The sequence below is a fragment of the Piliocolobus tephrosceles genome, chromosome 11, assembly GCF_002776525.5.
Source record: "Piliocolobus tephrosceles isolate RC106 chromosome 11, ASM277652v3, whole genome shotgun sequence".
Taxonomy (NCBI): domain Eukaryota; kingdom Metazoa; phylum Chordata; class Mammalia; order Primates; family Cercopithecidae; genus Piliocolobus; species Piliocolobus tephrosceles.
In genome coordinates, this window is record NC_045444.1 from 105,199,795 (window position 1) to 105,216,491 (window position 16,697).

The following is a 16,697-nucleotide window of genomic DNA, read 5'->3' on the forward strand; positions in this document are numbered from 1 at the left end:
TTTTTTTTTTTTTTTGAGATGGAGTCTCGCTCTGTTGCCCAGGCTGGAGTGCAGTGGCCAGATCTCAGCTCACTGCAAGCTCCGCCTCCCGGGTTTACGCCATTCTCCTGCTTCAGCCTCCTGAGTAGCTGGGACTACAGGCGCCCGCCACCTCACCCGGCTAGTTTTTTTTTGTATTTTTTAGTAGAGACGGGGTTTCACCGTGTTAGCCAGGATGGTCTCGATCTCCTGACCTCGTGATCCGCCCATCTCGGCCTCCCAAAGTGCTGGGATTACAGGCTTGAGCCACCGCACCCGGCCGCAAACAGGATTTCTTGACTGATTGGAGGTGGGGGTATGACCAAAAGAAAGCAGTCAAGGGTGACTGCAAGGTTTTTGGTCTGAGCAATGGGAAGAATGGAATTGCCATTAACTGAAATGGAGAAGGCTAGCAGTGGAGTGGTAATGGGTGGGAACAAGTTCAATGTGAACATGTTTTCTTTCAGTTGGAAATTTTTGAACACACACACAGGTAGAGGATAGTTCAGTGTACTCTATCACTACTTGAGCGGCTACCATATCTATTCTTTTGTTACTCAGGTGTTTGTTTGTTTTTGAGGCAGGGTCTCGCTCTGTCACTCAGGCTGGAGAGCAGTGGCATGATCATGGCTCATTGTAGCCTCGACCTCTCAGGCTCAAGGAATCCTCCTACCTCAGCCTCCTGAGTAGCTGGGACTACAGGCGGCAGATCACTTGAGACCAGGAGTTTGAGACCAGCCTGGCTAACATGGCAAAACTCCATCTCTACCAGAAATACAAAAATTAGCCGGGCATGGTGGTGCACGCTTGTAATCCCAGCTACTCGGGAGGCTGAGACGTGAGAATCACTTGAACGTGGGAGGCGGAGGTTGCAGTGAGCCCAGATCGTGCCACTGCACTCTGGCCTGCATGATAGAGCGAGACTATCTCAAAAAAAAAAAAAAAAGACTGGGCATGGTGGCTCATGCCTGTAATTCCAGCACTTTGGGAGGCTGAGGTGGGTGGATCACCTGAGGTCGAGAGTTGAGAGTTGGAGACCAGCCTGGCCAACATGGTGAAACTACTAAAAATACAAAAATGAGCCAGGCATGGTGATGCATGCCTGTAATCTCAGCTACTCAGGAAGCTGAGACACGAGAATCGCTTGAACTCGAGAGGCAGAGGCTGCAGTGAGCCGAGATCACGCCACTGCACTCTAGCCTGGGCAACAGAATGAGACCCTGTCTCAAAAAAAAAAAAAAAAAAAAAAGAGTTTAACAGGAGAAAAACCACATTTATTGTTGTACATACACATAAGTGTCCTACAAAATAGGAGACTCAAAGAAGGGTCAGATGTTCGAGGCTTATATAGCATCCTGAGCTACAGGAAGGAATAGGAGCTTGGGACTTCTGGGAGGTGGTGGAGACACAAGTTATGGGATGGTGAGGGGAGGAATTCCGTGGTGAATGAAAGTGGTCTTGTTCTATAGATAAAAGTCTCTCAGGAAATAAAGTTATCTCGCAGCAGCCGTCAGGAGAATAGGTGATTGTCTGGGCACAGTGTGAACCTCCAGTTTCCTCTCCTGTGATCTGAGTTCATTTTTCCCAGTTGATAATATTTTCAGGGAAAGGATTCATACCAATTGAGTTCCTTTTGGAGGAACTCAGACAACCCCTCGACTGCATCTGCTATTACCTTGTGCCCTTTGTCCAACGTAATCAACATACCAGAGTGTCATATTTTGGGGTGGCATTTCCTAAACACCATCAACCATATGAGGTAATATTTACAAGTTCCTGGAATTAGGATACAGATACATCTTTTCTATGGGGGCCCACCATTCAGCTCCCTACAATAAGAGAATAAATAGTAGTTTCTTAACATTGTCTATGCTCTATTTTTCTTTTCTTTTTTTTTAAGAGAGGGGATCACCAGGGTGGAGCACAGTGGTGCAGTGTTAGCTCACTGTAGCCTCAAACTCCTGGACTCAAGCAGTCCTCCCACCTCAGCCTCTCAAATAGCTGGGAGTACAGACTTGAGCCATTGGGCCTACCACATCAGCTATGTTCTTAATGTTCCCAATCCTTATTCAGATTTTTCCATAGTCTTGACAATGAAGAATGTTGGGGCTCATAAATTTGAAAAGGAGAGCTTTATTTCTTATAAAGGGTTGCAGTCTGCAAGGTGGCCATTCTGACAGGCTGGGAAGTATAGTTTCTGGCAGAAGCTGATAGCAGATACTTTGAGGGAGGGGTAAAGGGAACAGGAATTTACACAGAGTGGGCTGGCTAAATATACATATTTAATAAGCTATAGGAGGAGTCATGATTGTTTATGACAGAAACAAGTACATGCACAATTGAGCTTCATGCCTCTTCATGGGTTGCATATTTTAAAAATGGCTGCATTCACGTGATCCTAGGGAGCAGTTTTCAGCCCTCTGATGTCAAAAGGTGTAGCACAGGAAATGAAAACCCTCACTGTGCACCCTCCTCCAAAACCCATCTGGAGATAGTCAGTTTTAGGAAGGGATGCATTGTGAAACTGATGAGCTTTCACTTTGAAACTGCAAAGACAGTCTGGGCAACATAAAGATCTTGTCTCTACAAAAAATTTTAAAATTGACCAGGCGTGGTGGTTTGTGTCTGTGGTCTTAGCTGCTTGGGAGGCTCAGGTGGAGGACTGCTTCAGCCCAGGAGTTTGAGGCTGCAGTGAGCTGTGTTCATGCCACTGCACTCCAGCTTAGGTGACATAGTGAGATCCCTTCTCAAAAAAAAAAAGAAAAGAAAAGAAAAGTGCAAAGAGTAGGGAGTCTGCTTCTGGCCTCTAAAACCAATGAATCATCCCTTTCTTGATTTCTAGAGCTGGTTTCTGCTTACTCCTTAGGAAAGAATTCTGCTTAAAGGTTAATAAGGAAGGGGCATATTGAGGCATATTAGACCTCCCATCTCATCATAGCCACGAACTCAGTTTTTAAGGTTGCTCTAGCGTCCCCTTAGCCAAGGTGGGGTCCATTCAGTTGGTTGGGGCGGGACTTAGAATTTTTGTTTCTCAGTCTCAAAAATGTCATTTTACAGTTTGTTTGAATCAGGATCCAAACAAGCTGCACTCATTGCATTGGAATATATTTCTTTATTTTTATTTTTATTTTTTTCAAGATGGAGTCTTGCTCTGTTGCCCAGGCTGGAATGCAGTGGCACAATCTTGGCTCACTGCAACTTCTGCCTCCTGAGTTCAAGCTATTCTCCTGCCTCAGCCTCCTGAGTAGCTGGGGACTACAGGTGTGCACCACCATGCCTGGCTAATTTTTGTATTTTTTGTTGGAGACGGGGTTTGACCATGTTGCCCAGGCTGGTCTTGAACTCCTGACCTCAAGTGATCCTCAGAGTGTTGGGATTACAAGTGTGAGACACTGCACCTGGCCAACATTTGAATATATTTCTTAAATCTCTTATAATCTAAAACATCTCCCCCCATTTTTATACCCTGAAATTGCTGAAGGAAGAAGAGGTCATTTGTTCTGTACATTGGCCCACATTCTGGATTTGTCTGATTGCTTTTTTGTAGTGTTATTCAGTTCCTGTCAACTGGAAATCATAGCCAAAATTTGATGAGAGTCACTCAACTTTTTTTTTTTTTTTACAAAAATACACTATACTTCATAAATATTTCTGTGCAATTGCATCACATCAAGAAACACAATGCACAGCTGTTCTATGTTTCGTTCTCTAAGATTGATTAGTACATACAGGTGATCTTCAGTGTACATCCTTCAGTGTAAAATTCTCCCGTAGATTATCTAATACTTTTAGCATCCATCAACGACTGTTGACTAAATAAGTTATTTATTGAGATCCTTCCTCTGGTCCAGATTGTTTTCATCAGATTAGTTTTATCTTTGTCCCCTTTATTTCTGTAGCCAATTGCCTAGGAAAGATCCTTTCATCTTCCAGCTTTCTTAGATCTCCAAATCTCTCAGGTCTATGGACATCTGAGATAGGAGCACGATCTGTCTTGCCTGGGGAGCTAACGAGATAAGGAATTGAGTCAGTATTTCCTAACGTTCACACGTGAAGCCCATAAAGCAGGCAGGTGGTTTTAATTTTGCCCTGCTGGCTAGGTTGGGGTTAGGGAAGGGCGGGTTAGAGGGAGGCAGAGTGAATCGGGCAATCTCCCCTTTCCTGGGGGCAAACTCAAAGGCTTTTACTAGAAATCCTTCAATAGAGACTGGGCCCTTTGATTTTCAATTGAGGCAAGGCCAAAGAGTCCAGGCCAGGCGTGGGGGCTCCTGTCGTAATCCCAGCGACCAGGAGGCTGACGCAGGAGGATCACTTGAGGCCAAGAGTTTAAGACCAGTTTGGGCAACATAGTGAGACCCTGTCCTAAGAAACAAATTTAAAAAATAGCCCAGCATGGTGGCGTGCCGGTAGTCCCAGCTACCAGGAAGGCTGGGGGCAGGTGCATCGCTTGAGCAGTTCAAGTTCGCAGTGAGCTATGATCACGTCGCTGCACTACAGCCTGGGCGACAGAGCAAGATTCTGTCTCTATAAAAGAAAACAGTCCATAGGGAGTAGGTGGAATCATAGTAGAAAGGGAGAGTCCTGGACGCTCAGAATGGAGCCTTTCAGCGCTTTAACCCCGGGACTACATCTCCCAGAATTCCACTCGCGGATCACACCGCACTGAAGGGACTGCGCGTGCGCGGGGCAGGTGACGACCCGCCCCACAGGCCCCAGAACCCCCGAGATTCCCCGCGCTTGCCTCCCGCCCTCTTCTTCCAGACCCTCTGTCTGTCCGCTGGGGGCGCGCGCAGTGAGTGGCAGCGGCGCTGGCGGCCGAGTGCGCGGGTCACGCGTGGCGGTGCGTGGTTGCTAGGGGCACCTGAGGCTGCCTGGTAGCCCAGCAGGCCGAGGGAGGAAGTAGCGTGGAGCCGGTGCCGAGCCGGGGCGAAGGTGGATCCTTTAGGTGAGTGCGGCTGCGGAGCCAGGGGAACCGACCCCAGACCCTCCACCGGTCCCACGCTCCCGACTTCCCTCTACCGGAGTCGTTTCGCGCGGGTCCCCAGCCCTCCAGCCACTCTCACCCTAGCCCCGCTTCCTCCCTCCACCTCTTATCACCCGGGAGGCCAGGGAGCCGCGGCCTGGGGTGGCCGGGACTTCGCGCCTCCTCGGAGCCCTTCTCCTCTCCGCCACGCCCCACGAACTTAGTCGGCCTCCCCTCCGGATGCCCGAACCCTGCCCCATCCCCTAGTCCTTGCCTCCGAGCCACCTCTGTCCTGCCGTGCTGAGGTTTAAATTTTCTCTGGGTGTGAGCCTAAGCTCCTCGCAGGCTCCAGGGCCGAATTTAACATGGATGTCTACATTTTTACTTCTCCATCCTCAGTATCTGTAGAGGAATACGTTCCTAAACTCTACAGATTCAAACAGGATCTGAGATCCTGTGGAATTTAATTCTTCATTCATCCATTCCTTTAATCATTCACTAAACAATTTTTAGTAAACATTGACAAGTATTTAATGAGCCTGGGTACAATGGAAGGGATTGAGGGGATAGAGTGGCTAATAGGACAAGCATGTTTTCACGGAATTTATAGTCTAGGAGTTTATTAATCAAGTAAACGAGCATTTGCCATACTGTGGTGTGTGCTGTGATAGAACGGGAAATACTTAATCCGGACTTACTTAGAAAACGACATTATTCCCATTCCTCCTGGTCTTCACATTCCCATTCTGGATCTAGGAAATATTTTAATCCTTCCTAGATGGAATCGTCTTTGCTTTCTCAGATACTCCAAATCACCTATTCCTTAACTGCAACACCTGTTGATTTAGCCAATCAATAAGCATTTAGGGGACTCTTTGGGACAGTGTTCCATCCCATTCTTCTGTTTCTTGCACTGAATACTGAGACACTGTTTGCTTTTAAACCACCCACTTTGTGCTCAGAAAGTTAGCAGCGACTTATTCATTGGACTGAATCAATCCTTGAAAAATTATCAAGTGTTTTCTGGGAGTAAAGAGGTGGGAGGACATTCCATATTCACAGTGGATTTAGGAAAGATACAGCAAGTCCTGAAAAGAGAACTGGAAACAGTTTGACAGACCTGAGCTAGATTTGGAGGGAGCCATCCAGGAAGAGGGAAGTTAGTAGGGGTTAGATCACAAAGGGCCTTGGATGTTTTGCTGAGTTAGAACTACATCCCTGGAGTAGTGGTTTTCAAGGTGGAGTAATTAGGGTCCTAGACTCCCAAGGGATACACTTGCTCGTCTAGCTTTAGATGAATACATTTCCAGATTGTCAGCTTCCCAATGAACTCTTTTTTTTTTTTTTTTTTTTTTTTGAGACAGTCTTGCTCTGTCGCCTAGGCTGGAGTGCAATGGTGCCATCTTGGCTCTCTGCAACCTCCACCTCCCAGGTAAAGGCAATTCTCCTGCCTCATTCTCCCGAGTAGCTGGGATTAGAGGCACACACTGCCACGCCTGGTTAGCTTTTTGTATTTTTTGGTAGAGATGGGGTTTCACCATCTTGGTCAGGCTGGTCTCGAACTCTTGACCTCGTGATCCACCCGCCTCAGCCTCCCAAAGTGTTGGGATTACAGGCGTGAGCCACTGTGCCTGGCCCCAGTGAACTCTTTTTCTAAAACTGCCCCTACAAAAAAAGGGGAGGAGGCTGTGTGTGGCAAATCCCTCACACTTCCTAAATTTTACTATGGTGTATTGACCTGAGTGTAAAAATGTCCTCAGATACAAACAAGGAATACTTTGGAAATACTTATTTTCAGGAACACCTCCTTTAGTGATTTAGGTTACCTCCTAACCCAGAAGGCTTCCCAATACACAATCCCATTAGTGTAAAGCGTGTTCCTTGTTAGGATATTCTGAAAAGAACACAGTAGTTAAATGTAATGGGAATGTCTTTTGGGACAGTGGGGTTTTTAAGTTATTTTGGATAAAACTTGTAAAAAAAATTTTTTTTTTTTTTGAGACAGAGTCTTGCTCTGTCGCCCAGGCTGGAGTGCAGTGGCCGGATATCAGCTCACTGCAAGCTCCGCCTCCCGGGTTCATGCCATTCTCCTGCCTCAGCCTCCCGAGTAGCTGGGACTACAGGTGCCCGCCACCACGCCCGGCTAGTTTTTTGTATTTTTTAGTAGAGACGGGCTTTCACCATGTTAGCCAGGATGGTCTCGATCTCCTGACCTCGTGATCCGCCCGTCTCGGCCTCCCAAAGTGCTGGGATTACAGGCTTGAGCCACCGCCCCCGGCCGTAAAATTTTTAAAGAGATTTAGTTTAGGTGTGTGTTACTCAGTAAGATAGTTAATACCTATTTTTAAGACCGAGTGTGTTGGGTCACACCTGTAAATCCAACACTTGGGGAGGCCTAGGCAGGCTAATTGCTTGAGCCCAGGAATTCGAGACCAGCCTGGGCAACATGGTGAAACCTCTTCTCTACAAAAAAAAATATAAAAATTAGACAAGCATGGTGGCATGCTCCTGTAGTGCCAGTTGTTTGTAGGCTGAGGTGGCAGGATGTATTGAGCCCAGGAGGTTATCCAGGCTCGAGTGCCATGGTGTGATCATAGCTCACTGTAAATTCCAACTCCTGGGTTCAAACAATCCTCCTGTCTCACCCTCCTGAGTAGCTGAGACTACAACCATGCGCCACCCACCTGGCTAAGTTTTAAAAATGTTTAGTAGTGATAGGTGTCTCGCTATGTTGCCTATGCTGGTCTCAAATTCCTGGGCCCAGGTGATCCTCCTGCCTCAGCTTCCCAAAGTGCTGGGATTACAGGAGTGAACCACTGTGTCTGGTCTAGATGTTATCGCATATGTAAGGAACACATGGTTTTAAAAATTCTTTTAGGGGCTGGGCGCGGTGGCTCACGACTATAATCCTAGCACTTTGGGAGGCCGAGGCAGGCAGATCACAAGGTCCAGAGATCGAGACCATCCTGGCTAACACGGTGAAAACCCGTCTCTACTAAAAAATACAAAAAATTAGCCAGGCATGGTGGTGAGCGCCTGTAGTCCCAGCTACTCTGGAGGCTGAGGCAGGAGAATGGCGTGAACCCGGGAGGTGGAGCTTGCAGTGAGCTGAGATCATGCCACTGCACTCCAGTCTGGGGACAGAGTGAGACTCCGTCTCAAAAAAAAAAAAAATTCTTTTAGGGATACATGAGTAAAATCAAGTAAAGAGTATGTTCCAGGAAAACCACAGAAAGATAATTAGCAAAAAAAATAATGTCAGATTTGGGTTTAAGATTACTGTAGTGTCAATATGTTGGTTGAATAGGAAGAATTTTAGGTTGGAGGCAGGGAGCCAATGAGAAAGCTATTATAGTGGCCTAGGCTAGAGATGATGAAGGCTTTATGGTTGCTCTAGTGGAAATGGAGAGGGTTTAGAGAGATTTAACCATGGTAGTGTTGGCAAAACCTGGTGGCAGAATAGAGGTAGGAGAATGGGACAAGGAGCAGTGTAGAATGATTGTAGGTTTCTGATTTCAGTGTGACCATGTGGGTGGTGATGCAGCAGCACATCCAGGTAGAAAGGCCCAGGAGTTCATTCTGTAGATCTGGAGCTCACAAGAGAGGCCTGGGTGATGATAGAGTTGAGAATATAGGAGGTGGTTGAAGCCATGACATGGAAGGGATGGGTAGAGGAAAGAGGAAGGAAGAAGGGGACAGAGAGAATACATAACTAGATACAGAAATTAATATGTGTGAATAGCAAGTTGTTACTTGTTGAAAATCTGTATCTAGATGAAGCCTTAACTTCAGAATCTATCTGATACTCATAATTTGGAGTTAGGTTTAGAATCTGTCTCACTAGATTCCTAATTTAGTTAGATTTAGAATCTTTCTCACTAGATTCCTTCTATGACCTTGGAATTGTCTGATCATAATGTCTGGATTTTAACCTGAGGTCAGGTGCTTTGGTAAATCACCAAAAGTCAGTAGATTGCAGATAAAAGGTTTTCCTTTAATGCCTTTTACTTCTTACCTTCTCTTCTGGCAGAATTGGGAACAAATACTGAGAGTGCTGGTTTCTTTTAAGCCTTACAATACAAAGGACCTTGTCCTTTGGAGCCCTCATAGATAAGCTGGACCCTAATGCTTCTCTAGACCAGCAGTGCTCAGAGCTTTTGGGCTCAGGATTTCTTTATGTACTTGAAAAAGCTCTTTGGAATCTTCAGTAGAAAAAGGGGATATATATGTATTTCAATATTCGATTTTTTATTTTTAAATTTTGTTTAGAGATGGGGTCTCACTATATTGCCCAGGCTGGTCTTGAACTCCTGGGCTCAAGCGATCCTCCTGCCTCAGCCTCCCAAAGTGCTGGGATTACAGGCTTGAACCACTGCGCTCAGCCTATATTTTAATATTTATCATATTAGAAACTGAAATATTCATTTAGAAGGAATAAGCCCATTACTAACATGAATAACGTTTTTACATAAGTTATGTTAAAATTTACATTAACTTTATGCTAACATAAGTTAGTTTACACAAACAGCATTTCTGACCTAAGTTATGGTTAGCATAAGTTCACTTAATGTTTTCATTTAAAAATGCTACTGTTTAAAACATATTAGTGAGAAGAGTGGCATTGTTTTTTAGATCTCTTTAGTGTCTGGCTTAATAGAAGACAGCTGGATTTTCATATCTGTTTCTCCAATCTATTGTGATAGTTGTTTTGATTGAATAATGAAGAAAATCCAGCCTTACACATATGGCTGGAAAAGGATGAAGTATTTCAGTAGTCTTCTCAGATAATTGTGGGTATTGGCTATGCAAAACAAGGCATGATTTTGTAAAGGCTAGTTACAGTGTAGAATCTGAAATGGTATCAGTGAACTTTTCATACTTTGTTACGTTAAAATCCATGGATCTGTCTCACTTTGACTGGATCTTAGATCCATGCATGATTCTGTAACGTGATACAGCCATGCTTTACAGCCGTGGTATAGCCTGTTGCTCCTAGGCTACAAACCTGAACAGCATGTCACCATGCTGAGTATTGTCTGCAGTTGCAACACAGTTGCAACACAATGCATATAAACATTGAAACATGGAAAAGGCTACTGTAAAAATACAGAATGATAATCTTTTTTTTTTTTTTTTTTTCTTGAGACGGAGTCTCGCTCTGTCACCAGGCTGGAGTGCAATCCGCTCACTATAAGCTGTGCCTTCCCGGTTCTCACCATTCTGCTGCCTCAGCCTCCCCAGTAGCTGGGACTACAGGGGCCCGCCACCATGCCCAGCTAATTTTTTTGTATTTTTAGTAGAGACGGGGTGTCACCGTGTTAGCCAGGATGCTCTCAATCTCCTGACCTCGTGATCCACCCACCTTGGCCTCCCAAAGTGCTGGGATTACAGGTGTGAGCCACCGTGCCTGGCCTGGAATGAAAATCTTATGGGACATTGTCTTCTATGGGGACTCTCTGTTGACTGAAACAGTATGCGAGGCGCGACTGTTTGAAAATACTGGTTCACTGAATTATGTAGATCTCCCACATGTCACAGTTTATTATATAGTGTCAAAAAAAAAATCATATCACCACAATCTCTTCAGAGAAGTAAAGTATTAGGAAGCACTCAAACTCATGGTGGCAAATACCATTTTGCCAAAACTCTTTTTTCTTTTTTTTTTGAGATGAAGTCTCACTCTTGTCACCCAGGCTGGAGTGCAGTGGTGCGATCTCAGCTCACTGCAACCTCCACCTCCTGGGTTCAAGTGATTCTCCTGCCTCACCCTCCCGAGTAGCTGGGATTATAGGCGTCTGGCACCATGCCCAGCCCCATTTTGCCAAAATTCTAATTTTCTTTGGGAAGCTCAAGTTTTATCATTGGCAACAATGATTTTTGTATTTTTAGTAGAGACGGGGTTTCACTATGTTGGCCAGGCTGGTCTTGAACTCCTGACCTCAGGCAATTCGCCCACCTCGGCCTCCCAAAGGGCTGGGATTACAGACGTGAGCCACCGCGCCCAGCCCCATTTTGCAAAAATTCTAATTTTCTTTGGGAAGCTCAAATTTTATCATTGGCAACAAGTACAGTCAGTTGGTTTCCTTGAAGTGATAGGCTTACCTTGTTTCATTTTCCAGAACCTTTGCCAAATACCAAAGTCTGAATAACTATTACTTATGTGTCATTCATTCTTTCAAGTAAACATGGCGTTCCACAGAAAAAATCCTGCAATTCAGACAATGACACAAGTGCTTTATTTAGAGATAATCATCACGTTCTCTATGCAATATAAATGTTTTATATGTATTTCACATTTTATCACACAGAATATTAAAAAACATACTCAAGGATCAAGATTTAATATAATTTAACACTGTGTCGGGCTGGGTGCAGTGGCTCACGCCTGTGATCCCAGCACTTTGGGAGGCCGAGGTGGGCAGATCACAAGGTCAGGAGATTGAGGCCATCCTGGCTAACATGGTGAAACCTCATTTCTACTAAAAATACGAAAAATTAGCCGGGTGTGGTAGCGGGTGCCTGTAGTCCCAGCTACTCAGGAGGTTGAGGCAGGAGAATGGCGTGAACCCAGGAGGCAGAGCTTCCAGTGAGCTGAGATCGCGCCACTGCACTCCAGCCTGGCAACAGAACGAGATTCTGTCTCAAAAAAAAAAAAAAAAAAAAAAAAATTTGCACTGTGCCATCAAGTAAACCTGGCTGTATTCTTTCACTGTGTGGTGGAAAGGTGTAGTGGGGAAGACTTCAACTTGATGCCATCATCTTCATTCATGCTAAGTCACCAGCAGTTTTACTCATTACTGCTTTTGCGCTGTCAGTGGAAAGGTCAGCACAGTAAAAAGGCAAATAACATCTTAGGTTTTTTCTTTTTCTTTGTTTTTTTTTTTTGAAAACAGGCTGGAGTGCGGTGGCATAATCATGGTTTACAGCAGTCTCAACACCCCTAGGCTCAGGTGATCCTCCCACCATAGGCACACACCACCACATCTAGCTGATTTTTGTACTTTTTTTGTAGAGACAAGGTTTCACCATGTTGCCCATGCTGGTCTTGAACTCTGGAGCCCAAGCTATTTGCCCACCTTGGCCTCCCAAAATGTTAGGATTATAGGTGTGAGTCACCGCACCCAGCTACCTCTTAGTTTTGTTATGAAAATATTTTCTACATAGCAGGACCACTGAAAGGATCTTAGGGTCCCCTCAGAGTTTGTGGACCATGCTTTGAGAACTGCTGCTCCAGAGCCCACCTGAGAAGGAAGAAAGAGGCTCCTTCCTAAAGCTGATAAAGGGTAAGGCCTCAGGAGAGCGAGTAGTCACTCAGTTACATAAACCCTTCCACTGGTTTCACTTTTCAGTAATTTGTAGATTTACCTCCCTCAGATCTAGCTGCCGTAACCTGTATCTTTTCCTCAGGTTTGCTCACTTGTTTGGCATTCCTAAACTGTGCTCTACAACAGCTACCTGTAATGTCACTAATCTTATATGGACCCACCCTGCTCACTAGGCTGTATTCTTGACCTTCCTCTCTTAGTAGGGCTTTAGGAGATAGATTGCTCCTCCACCTTTCCTTAGGGAGAGAGAGCTTGGGATTTATCTCGTAAGAGAAAATGGATGTGATTCCTACACTCCCCTCTATTTGATTCCAGGTAAGTCAATTCTATCTTCTAACATAACTGTTGAGCAACTGAGGTAATCTCATCAGAGATCCTGTGGACTGTAGACTGAACCATTTCTGATGTCCTGAGTTCCCCCAGTGACCGAGGGAAACACTTAGTTGAAGGAAGAAAGTAAAACTGCATTTCCCAAGAGCCACACTCTCTTGTAATATAGGAGAGTGATTTAATCAATGGGTAATGAATAATTGCTTTCTCTAGAAATAGATACCTTGTCCAAGTTGGTCTGGGCCTGGTCCCTGGAGACTTGTTGGTTTGTGACAGCAGCAACAGATTCTCTTTTTTTTTTTCTTTTGAGACGCAGTTTCACTCTTGTTGCCTAGGCTGGAGTGCAATGGCGCAATCTCGGCTTGCCGCAACTCCACCTCCCGCGTTCAAGTGATTCTCCTGCCTCAACCTCCCAAGTAGCTGGGATTACAGGCATGCACCACCATGCCTGGCTAATTTTGTATTTTTAGTAGAAATGGGGTTTCTCCATGTTGCTCAGTCTGGTTTCAAACTCGCGACCTCAGGTGATCCACCCAACCTGAGCCTCCCAAAGTGCTGGGATTATAGGCGTGAACCACTGCACCCAGCCAGCAATAGATTTTCTAACATAGGCTACTAATCATTCACACTCCTTTAAGGAGGAAACTTGAGGCAAAATTTCCCCATAAAGATTGGAGGACAGAACTGTATAGGCAGTTTCCAAATGCTGCATGAAGATGACTAAGTAGGATGTTCAGATTCCTGAGATTGGGTGTTTTAAAGGGGAGAGTCTGGAGCCAGGGACATCAGTCAGGCTGCTACCTTAACAGTCCTGCACTTGGTGTTGGAGGGGTTAGAGACTGGGCTGAGTGAGGCAGCCATGCAAATAGAAAGGGATGTTTCAGACCATTTTGTTGATCTCTACAACTCTGCAGTTTTTTATTCTTCACTCTTATCCCTTTATTCAAGTTTTATTTTTATTTTTAAGAGTTTTGTGGAGGTATAATTCACATCGAACAGATCCATCTTTTCTAAGTCAATTGTTTTTAAAACTTTGTTCTAGGAAGCCTTAGTGTTCCATAAAGTTGTTGGGGAAGGAGACTGGACAATATTGCTAATAGGAGGCCAAACTGGACCAGGGTTCTTCCCACTGCCTTCTGCCAGTGTGGCTCTGCATTTGAGGTTAAAGATCCCCAGAGATTTCCTATAAAAGCCGTCATGAAGCTTATAGGGCATATGCATGTGGTAAGTGAACAGTGGTGTAAGAGAGCCTTGGGAAGTTACCACGTGAGAGGGACATACCACAGGTGCTCATGGAGAGGGTGGATCTTGAACTGGGTCTGGAAAAGGTAAATAAAATATGGTAAGGATTCACAAGGAAGAAGCTTAGTGGAGTAAAGTCCTGCAGACAGGCATTTGAAAGGTTTATTCCAGGAGTTCAGTGTAAGACCAGCGCAGTTCACATAACAGAGTTCAAGGTAGGAGGAAATGGAAATAAGCCTTAAAAAAAAATGAAGATTAAGGGTCGACTGTGGAGTCTTGTGGACCCAAGCTAAGAAATCTCACTTGACAGTCATCTGGAATGCTTGTTAAAACTGCAGATTCATGGCCCTGCTCTACACCAACAATCCTCTTGAAGATGAGTCTCAGGACTTTGCATCCCAGGTTATTCTGATGTGGGTGGGCCACCACAGTGTTTAGTAAGTACTTATGGACCATTTTTGAAAAGGGATTGACCTCATCAAGCAATATAGCAAAGTTAATCTGGAGGTTGCCTTCAGGGTGGAATTAAGAAGGGCACACCTTGGAGACACATGCTTCAGTCAATACTGTTGCATTAAGTCCAGATCTAGGGGCGTGGTAGAAATAATAAAAGGAGGAAGAATGCTAAGTAGACAGAGTGTCTTAAATTTCATGACTGGTTTCCCTTTGGGGAAATAAAGTAAAGGAAGAAGTCAGAAATATCTTAGTTTTCCTCTCAGGTGATTTGGAGAAAGAAGGGTCCACTGAAGGAAATGGGACGATTAGGAGTGGAGAGCTAGTTTGACACGCTAGATTGAAGTGGTTGGACATGCATTGGGAAAGGTGGAACAGGCAGTTGGTGATGCAGATGTGAAACTTGAGAGGACAAGTCTGCAAAATGACTCTTCTGCAGATAATAGTTGACATTGTGAGAGCAGATTGATTTGATGTGGGGGAGGATGAAAGAACTGTGGAGGATTTTGGATTGGCCTCAGGAGGAGGAAAGACACTATTGAAGGGGTTGGGTACAGCTGTGGCAGAGTGCATGCACTGAGTAAAAAATAGCAACAAGGAGATGGTGGTAAGAGGGGAGCTCCTTTTTCATATGAAGAGGTCCAACTTGTAGCTTTGCTGATGTGATATTGTGATATAATAAGAAATACTCCAGCCTGGTCAGCATGATGAAACCCCCTCTCTACAGAAACACAAAAATTATCCGGGCATGATGGCGGGTGCCTGTAATCCCAGCTATTTGTGTGGCTGAGGTGGGAGAATTGCATGAACCCGGGAGGCAGAGGTTGCAGTGAGCCGAGATCGTACCATTGCACTCCAGCCTGGGCGACAGAGCGACACTCCGTCTCAAAAAAAAAAGAAAAAGAAAAAGAAATACATAATTGGTGTGTGCCCCTGGTTCCTGGCTCCTAAAACCTTCAGAACTTCTAAGTTATAAATGTCTTTTTATATGCTAATGAGATGATTGACAGCTGGGGACTCCTGAATAGGCTCAAGATGGGAGGCTGGTTGCCAAGGGAACCAACCATGTGATTAGAGGGTGGGAACTTTCAGTTCCATCCCCCAACTTCTGGGAAGGGGAGTGGAGCCAAAGATTGAGCTGACCACCGATGGCCAGTAATTTATTCAGTCATGCCTATTAATGAAACCTGCATAAAAACCCAAAAAGACAGGGTTTGGATTGTTGAGCACATGAATGTACCTGGCACTCCTGGTAAGAGCACGGAAGCTCCAAGCCCTTTCCCACATCCCTTGCCCTATGCATCGTGTATCTCTTCCATGTGGCTGTTCATCTGTATCCTCTGTAATTCTCTGTAATAGGTAAATCTAAGTGAAGTGTTTCCCTGAGTTCTGTGAGTTGTTGTAACAGATTGATCAAATTCAAAGGAGAGGGTTTTCAGTTTACCCCAATTAATTAATTAATTAATTAAGAGATGGAATTCTGCCATGTGGCCCAGGCTAATTTTGAACTACTGGGCTCAAGCGATTCACCCACCTTTGCCTCCCAAGGTGCTGGGATTACAGGTGTGCGTCACCACGCCTGGCCAGGGAACACCAATTTATAGCAAATCAATCAGAAGCACAGGTCACAACCTGTGCCTTGCAGTTGTCATCTGAAGTGGAAGCAGCCTTGTGGTACTGAGCCCTTAACCTGTGCGATCTGATGCTATGTTTAGGTAGAGAGTGTCAGAATTGAATTAAAGGATATCCAGCTCGTTGCCTCTGGAGCATTCCTTGGTGTGTGTGCCTCACACACATTTTGATGACTAGAGGTGAAATATTCTGTGCTGTGTTAAGAGTGACTAAGAGAGTGAAAAACTTTTTTTCCCCCTTAGCTGGTCATAGCTGTTGTAGATGCATTCGTTTATTCAGCAAATATTTAATGAGCTCTGATTACCATTCTAGGACTGGATACATAAACTCTGAACAAAGTCCCTGTGCTCAAAGAGCTTTCATTCTGGAAGATAGATAGCAAAGAAATGCATAAAGAATTGAAGTTTTTATTTTGTTTTAAAATAACCAGGGCCAGTGGCTCATGGCTGTAATCTCAGCACTTTGAGAGGCTGAGGCAGGAGGATCACTTGAGGCCAGGAATTTGAGACCAACTGGGGCAACATGGTGAGACTCTGTCTCTATTAAAAAAAAAAAAAAATTTAAAAACTCAGAAGTTAACATTAGGGCCTGGTGTAGGGGTTCATGTCTGCAATCCCAGCACTTTGGGAAGCTGAAGTGGAAGGATCACTTGAGTCCAGGAGTTTGAGACGAGCCTTGGCAAGATAGCAAGACCTCGTCTCTACAAAATTAAAAAAGTTAGCTGGGTGTGGTGG

General features: G+C 44.9%; 1 protein-coding gene across 4 annotated transcripts in view; it reads left to right on the plus strand.

The window, feature by feature from the left end:
- Nucleotides 1–4,706: 4,706 nt before the first annotated feature.
- The window catches only part of TTLL4 (tubulin tyrosine ligase like 4), a 45,006-nt gene continuing 33,015 nt past the window's right edge, over nucleotides 4,707–16,697 (plus strand). For 2 of the 4 annotated variants that reach the window (XM_023221263.2, XM_023221236.2), the window contains exon 1: nucleotides 4,707–4,963. The gene's annotated coding sequence lies outside the window, so the exon portion shown is untranslated. The remainder of the gene's footprint in view (nucleotides 4,964–16,697) is intronic. The other 2 variants (XM_023221253.2, XM_023221246.2) reach the window with 1 other exon arrangement.